The sequence below is a fragment of the Procambarus clarkii genome, chromosome 24 (genome assembly GCF_040958095.1).
Source record: "Procambarus clarkii isolate CNS0578487 chromosome 24, FALCON_Pclarkii_2.0, whole genome shotgun sequence".
Taxonomy (NCBI): domain Eukaryota; kingdom Metazoa; phylum Arthropoda; class Malacostraca; order Decapoda; family Cambaridae; genus Procambarus; species Procambarus clarkii.
This window is the reverse complement of record NC_091173.1, coordinates 13,015,076-13,023,135: the sequence shown is the minus strand read 5'-3', so window position 1 is coordinate 13,023,135 and position 8,060 is coordinate 13,015,076.

The window sequence follows — 8,060 nt, the reverse complement described above, 5'->3', positions numbered from 1 at the left end:
TTTTATTTGTTTTGGGTGAAGTGATATGACACAAAAGTTTTGGGTGAGGTGGGTATAAATTGGGTATGAATTTATACCCACCTCACCCAAAACTTTTATGTCATATCACCTCAGCCAAAACAAATAAAAAGCATGATGTATGTTATGTGTAAATCAAGTCTTTGACAATGTAAAGTCTTTGCCTTACGAAATACTTCTAGGCGTCAGACCAAAAATAAAAGTGTAAAAAATTAATTTTAGAGAGGTAATTTTTCAATTACCCTCGAGTGAAGAAAAACGTAAGAAATTTTGAGAAGATTCGTGTTAGAATTATTAATCTTACCCTTTCGGTCATGTTCAAAAACACATACAGGTATATGTATATGAATTATATATTATATATATATATATATATATATATATATATATATATATATATATATATATATATATATATATATATATATATATGTCGTACCTAATAGCCAGAACGCACTTCTCAGCCTACTATTCAAGGCCCGATTTGCCTAATAAGCCAAGTTTTCATGAATTAATGTTTTTTCGTCTACCTAACCTACCTAACCTAACCTAACCTAGCTTTTTTTGGCTACCTAACCTAACCTTACCTATAAATATAGGTTAGGTTAGGTTAGGTAGGGTTGGTTAGGTTCGGTCATATATCTACGTTAATTTTAACTCTAATAAAAAAAAATTGACCTCATACATAGAGAAAAGGGTTGCTTTATCATTTCATAAGAAAAAAATTATAGTAAATATATTAATTCAGGAAAAGTTGGCTTATTAGGCAAATCGGGCCTTGAATAGTAGGCTGAGAAGTGAGTTCTGGCTACTAGGTACGACATATATATATATAAAATATATCCTACACTAGTGCTTTGGTATATTGTATGAACAAGCCACCAACAGGCGAGCTTGATATCTTTGTACCCCACTCGCCTATTTACCACACTTTGGTGCTTTTTATATTTTTCCAATTTTGATAATTAAAATAAAAATATACAATTAAAACTACTCTAATTCTGCAACAAAAACTCTAATTTTAGTTATTTCCAAATTCTCATTTATAAGTTTCATTGTACAAGTGCTAGTTGTACTTGTTCTGTGAATCTGTACTGGAAATGACCGCGTCCAGTTCTCGACGAGAACTTTTGATTAGGTGTTTTGCCGCGTTAATGTCAACACCGGTGAGGGCAGTCACCCTGATACGTTGTGACCAGTCACGGCCGCGCTTTGTTGAGAGGTGGTTGTTTATTGTGAAGTGGTTGTTTTTGTGATATGTTAAACTCCCATCATATTGAGTCGGAAATGAAGCCAAAACTCTGATAGTAACAGCAATTCGTGTGGATTGGTGGCGACTCTTACACAAAAAAAACATTTTAAGTCAAGTATGAACACAAAATTTTTAACAAAATATTGCTTGATGAACGATTTTGCCAGTGGATCGTTAAGAGTAGGGGAAACCAGAATAAGGCATTTTGTAAATACTTTGAATGTCAAATACAAGCGGAGCATTACACATAGAGAGCACATACACACACACAAAAAGAGGATAATGGGGAAATGGCTACTTCTAACCAAGTGGTAAGTAATACATATTTAATTAAATTGTTCTGCCTGCATAGTATTACAAGTATTTTGTATTTTTCTCATTTGTACGTTAAATTATAATTGATACTTTTTGTCGAATTTGGTACTTTTTGTGGTGGTAATTTTGGTACATTCATTGAAATACTTTAGGCAGATATGGTTGGGTGACGGTGAGCGTAGGTCTGGTGGAGGTGAGCGTGGGCCTGGGAGAGGTGGGGTGAGCGTGAGCCCTGGGAGGGGAGGAGAGGGGTGAGCGTGAGCCTGGGAGAGGAGGGGTGAGCGTGGGCCCTGGGAGGGGAGGACAGGGGTGAGCGTGAGCCTGGGAGAGGAGGGGTGAGCGTGGGCCTGGGAGGGGAGGACAGGGGTGAGCCTGGGTGGGGTGAGCGTGAGCCTGGGAGGGGTGAGCGTGGGCCTGTGAGAGGTGGGGTGAGCGTGGGCCTGGGAGGGGGTGAGCGTGGGCCTGGGAGGGGGTGAGCGTGGACCTAGACGCGGCGATCATGGGCCGTGTATTCATATAATATTCAGAGGCACTTGGTGGTGCAGAATAGTGTCTCTCGCCATTAACAGATGCCACTGGCACCAGCAGTGTCAACATTCCCTCACTACAGTACAAGTGGGTACAATGTTATTTGTAGTTAATAAATATTTCGTGACGGACACACACAGCATAGTTAAGGTTAATGGCCTTGCCGCCACGGTCGTTAAGGCCACACAATTACCTCGTCCGTTACCTTATGACATACATTAACCACCTGTGGTGTAAAGGATAAAGTTAAACCTCGATATATGCCATATAGTACACTGGCCACTTCCTCTACTCACAATCAGGGATCCTGGGTTCAATCCCCGTGGTGGGGGAAGGGGGGTTAGAGACCCCCCACAGAATCAGTGTTTAGGTATCCGGAAGTTATGCAACTGTTGTGTGGATAGAACTACGGGCTCGCCATAGCCCGTTCTACCTGGAACTTTTTGTTCTAGGTAGCGAATCTTAAACAACAACTACTGTTGTGGGGTTGAAACCTGGAGGGAAAGGGGGGGGGGGTCTGTAGTTCGACCTTGGGGGGGGGTGTAATTAAACCTTGGGGGAATTGGGACCTCAATACAAGCCTAAAATATATACTCCCGGGCTTCTTGTCCCCAATAACTGTCATTATGTACAGGAAAGTGAGGCTTAGTTTACATGTAAGTACTTTTTCATATTGTTCCTATACCAGAACACTTACCTAGATGCGATGGTTGTTCCTTCCTTGCTTCTTCAAGGATCAAATACGGCATTCACATTAAAACTGGTTAGCGCTAAATGCTTAAGTTAAACACTAGCGGGAACATATGTCAGTCCTCAACCGCCGTACTGAAACAACCTCGTTCATGTGTCATAAGCCACACTGTAACAATCCTTCAGTGACTGCTACCCACATTATCTTTCTTGTCCATATTGTGTTGTATCGTATACAGTCTCAAGCGTCCATGAACTACGCTTGTCGATGACACTTCGGTTTTGCATTCACTAAATAATCACTATAAAAGAAATACGATCATTACAGGCGCCCCGCCGTATGAACCCGACGCCGCCCGCGCCGCGACGACACTGAATTTTGGCGCAAATTTGTTGCCTGGTGCGGGTGGGGGTCACATTTATATTATTGTAAAAATAAAGAATATCATTATTGGAAATTCTAAATCAAATCGTAATTCATTAGTAAACAGTTATAAAATATTCATTGAGAAATATAAGGAGAAGTTTTCAAAATTAAGGGTTTATATATACATCTTCCTGAAAAATTAAATCAGCTGACTGTCATACGTTAGGATGTTTTATGCTGCCCGTACATGTAATTCTCAATTCTAAACATGTCATAGCTCTTAATACTCGTGCTTTCTGGCTTTTGAGTGTCAGAAACTGCTCTTCTCTCTTCCCTAATTTCCGGATATATTATGCTACTGATGCTGTGGAAAAAGCTCATTTTTCCAACAATTTCAATATAACCTTGAATGTTATTATATAAAAACACAAGTTTATTATGTTGCAATTCAAAACTACTAATAGGTTTATGCCGAACCATAAGCATATAAGCCAACGGAGATGCCAGGTCGTAGCCTAGCAGTGGTCCCCCCCCCCCACGATCACAGACAGCAGACCTTAGGGGCCAGATGCACGAAAGCACTTACGCAAGCACTTACGAACGTGTACATCTTTCCTCAATCTTTGACGGCTTTGGTTACATTTATTAAACAGTTTACAAGCATGAAAACTTCCCAATCTACTATTGTTATTGTTATAAACAGCCTCCTGGTGCTTCGGAGCTCATTAACTGTTTAATAATTGGAAACAAAGCCGCCAAAGATTGAGAAAAGATGTACAGGTTCGTAAGTGCTTGCGTAAGTGCTTTCGTGAATCTGGCCCCTTGTCACTTGTACTGCCACTGAAACTTGTTGCAATTATAAATTGTAATTATAAAGGTTGTAATTATAAAGCGCAGGTAGGAATATTCAAATTTCAGCAGAAGTAAATATTAAACCATCGTAATATATTCGTCTTCTATATATCAGCTTTCGATAGGTTAGGCGGGTTGTTTAACCCAGGTAAAACAGCTGCATTTTTTAACAGAGTTGGAAATCCAGAGAATGGGGTAAATAATCCTGCGATGCCGCACGCATTTGGTATCCCAGATTTTAAATGTGGTTATAACTATATAAGGAAATGTCCAACTTATGGACGAGAACTCAGTACTATTTGCGTCCCATTTAGATTGTGAAGTTTTACCTAAAATTCTCTCCACTTTGGTTTCTTTCGGTACCGCTACGGACTTATTTGCTAAATGATCCCGAGCCTTCTGGATACATGTTAATGTATATAAGTGTTCCTTAACCTCCAGAACATGAGTTTAATAAAGAAGAAATAATATCACGATTCATCAAAATATACTAAAAAAAATCAATTAACAAATATCCTTATAAGGAAAGGAAAAAATACTGTCATGATGATAATAGCCTAGTAATTGTTACCGAGTTCTTAAGTCACTCTTAAGACCTTGATGAACTTCATGCAACTCATGGAGTTCTTTAGTTAATGTTATTTGAACTTTGAAGAACATCTCACAAAGTCGTAGACTAATACCATCCCCATTACAGAGATTATATATTGTATTTTATTTTATATGAATTTCTATCACATCTAAATAATCGAAACAGAACCAAATTGTACTTGGAATTATTTCTTCAGACCAAACCTGAAAGAATCGTACCCTCTTAAATATGTGTACTTTTTATATACTGCTGCAACATTTAGAATGTTTACAGTAAGAGTGTACAGGAAATGGAGGAGAGAGGAAGAGGGTTGGACATGTTATTAGCGTGTTGAGCAGTTACTAATAACGATGATGGATTTTATTGGTCTGTAAAAATTAACATACGAGTAAAAACTGCAGTGTGGTATAAATAACAAGGTCATGACACGTAAATCTCAGCTCAGACGTGCATGGCTATAAAGATAAAGCGACACTAATTTGCATACATGTATTACCTTGGAAAATAAGTTAGACAAAGTTTTGCATACAAAATTGCAGACCATTTTGGCGCGCCAACAGGATGGTGTTGGCGGTAAATATAGACAAATGCCATAAAACTTGGAGGCAAACCAAATTTCACGGTAATTTTCGGCAATGGGGCATTAAACCCCGCTCATAACCTTTTGTTGGCAAAATCCGTACCATAATTCATTCTCAAGCCACAAAACCCAAGCAAATTTGTAAAATTCGATACTTAGCTCCTAATAATTCACAAATTCAGGAGCTTAATTCCCGCTAATTCGCAACAAGCTGGGATAATTTGTTGCTCATTTCATCACCTCACCCCACTCATAATACCAGGCCAGAGTAGATTTATTGGCTTGTAAACGCAAGAAACATGCAAATCATTTATTGTTTTATTACACTTTAGTGGTGACGCCACGCCCATCCAACACTTTACTCGTGACTCCGCCCACCCAGCACTACTAGTGACACTACGCCCATCCAACACTTTACTCGTGACTCCGCCCACCCAGCACTACTAGTGACGCCACGCCCATCCAACACTTTACTCGTGACTCCGCCCACCCAGCACTACTAGTGACACCACGCCCATCCAACACTTTACTCGTGACTCCGCCCACCCAGCACTACTAGTGACGCCACGCCCATCCAACACTTTACTCGTGACTCCGCCCACCCAGCACTACTAGTGACACTACGCCCATCCAACACTTTACTAGTGACGTTTCGGCCATCCGCACTTTACTGGTGACTCTTCACCCATCCAACAGTCGTCTTCCAGTGATGTGAGCAGACGGTACCAATGTTGTATGTGTGGTTGTGAAGTGATGGTTCATGTGGATTATCAAGAAATTTGTCAACGAACACGCGAGTAAAAATTAAATCCAGACAGTATATATTGTGTAAGTTGTGAGCAGTATCCTGCTGGTACTTGAGTGGTTCAAACATCTTCGTTGCTGCATAAGAGATGATACTGATAAGACGTAGATTCCGAGTCCATCTTTTGGGGAACCACTTAAGACGACGACACTGACAGATGTTAAGGAACTTCGAGAATTTCTGTAGATGTGGATAATCGGCAAGTTCTCTTGATTTGCCACACGTACAAAATGCAAAATCCTAACCGTACCAGAAACACACTGACTGAAACCACCCACCAAACCTTACCTACCGATGCATAGAAAACGTGGATATTTGAGAGCCGTTACTTTTCGTAATACTTCGTAATTTGTACTTTGGGGACCATAATGTACAAAAGAGGCATACTAGCTGAGAGACGAGTTGTTGAGATACCTTAGCTCTCGAGGAATGATATCCAAAGGAAATCGATTTCCAGAGAGGAACATAACAATAAGAGTGGATAAGCTTAATATTGCGATTCCATTTTCGAGTAGCGCCAGACCCCGCCTCAAAAAGTTAGTATATGTTGACCATTGAGTGAAAACACTGAGATATAAATCAAACCTAAGAAAATCGCAATATCCTATATGGAACTTAAATTGGTACAACTGGGGAACTACGAGGTTTTATGAATGTGCTGTTCGCAGATGAGTATTAGTGCCAGTATTTCAAGACTAGCCTAAAGGTGATGAGATAATTTTAGTTCATATGTGTAATCATTGGTCATGGTTTGTGTAATAACATATGAAATCCAGTTGACAGTTCCATGAATGAATTAATTAAACCAGCTTTTGGACCTTTTATGACCATAGTGTACTTTTGTATATTACTGCTCAATGATTAAAGCTTAGTGAACAGGTGAGTAGGAGGAAGCGTTCAGTCACGTTTCCTTTAACGTAATGCATCTCTTCTCCTAGCAGTCAATGGACATCTGGGAGGTAGGCAACTTTTGTGCATCCTGGAATAAGTTAGCTTCTATTGCCCCAAAACAACGTGAACTATTGTATCGCTATATTCATGAGACCCTCCCTACAAATGATAGGTTGTTGATGTTGGGAATTAAGGACAATAATAGATGTGACTAATGTACTGAAATTGAGAATAATATGCACATATTTTATTTCTGTCGGCAGAAAGTTGTACATGTAAATTGGATTACAGACACTCTTAAAGCTTTATGTGGACCAAGCATTAGAGTGGATTTAATGAAGGGTTTTAATGTTTCACATTGACATAAAATGCAAGAAAATTAAGAATAAAATAATTATGCTAATTTCTGATTACATTTTCTGTGTGTGGATAGGGTTACTCAGTAGACAAAATATTGAAGTTCTTGCGAGGCAGGATCAAGTATAACATTTGGGGTTTACGGCTCGTGCTCTGTGATGATATGAAGAATTGGTTTACTGAGAAATATATATAAACTATTTATAAATGTGGTATTTTCCCTCGTAAATTGATGTAAATATGATCTTTATATTGTATATTATTTTATGAAGAAAATACAAAAGTTGGCCTAGGAGGACCTCGATAGCCTAACAGACTTCCTGTCGTCTTGCAATGGTAAACAGTACAGTCTGGTAAATAATCAGTCATGCATATTCATGAGTCCTCAAATTTCCGAGAAACAAAACCTGGCCAGATTCATTTGATTTACCTGTCATGATGATTATGTTAATATATTTATGTAGCATGGGAGCGTTTGCATGAAGCTATACGTGAAGTTAACGAATCGTTTGATAGCGTGTGCACCAGACAGATTTTGGTGAGTAGTCCATCCAGTATTACCGGTAACTGTTTACAGTGTTAACTAGCGTTATCTTTCATTTAAGTTAAATTACAATACAATACAAAATTATATTGCATATAAGTCGCGACGCTATATAAAACGCTTCCCAATTACAAAATCGGCCATTATTTTACAATTTAGAAAATCCACATTTTTACAAAATCTTTACTAGGCTAAAAACTTCAAAACATTGTAAAAATGGAGCGTGTCACCATCACCATTAACGTGGCGGCACGACTTGGCCAACCTAC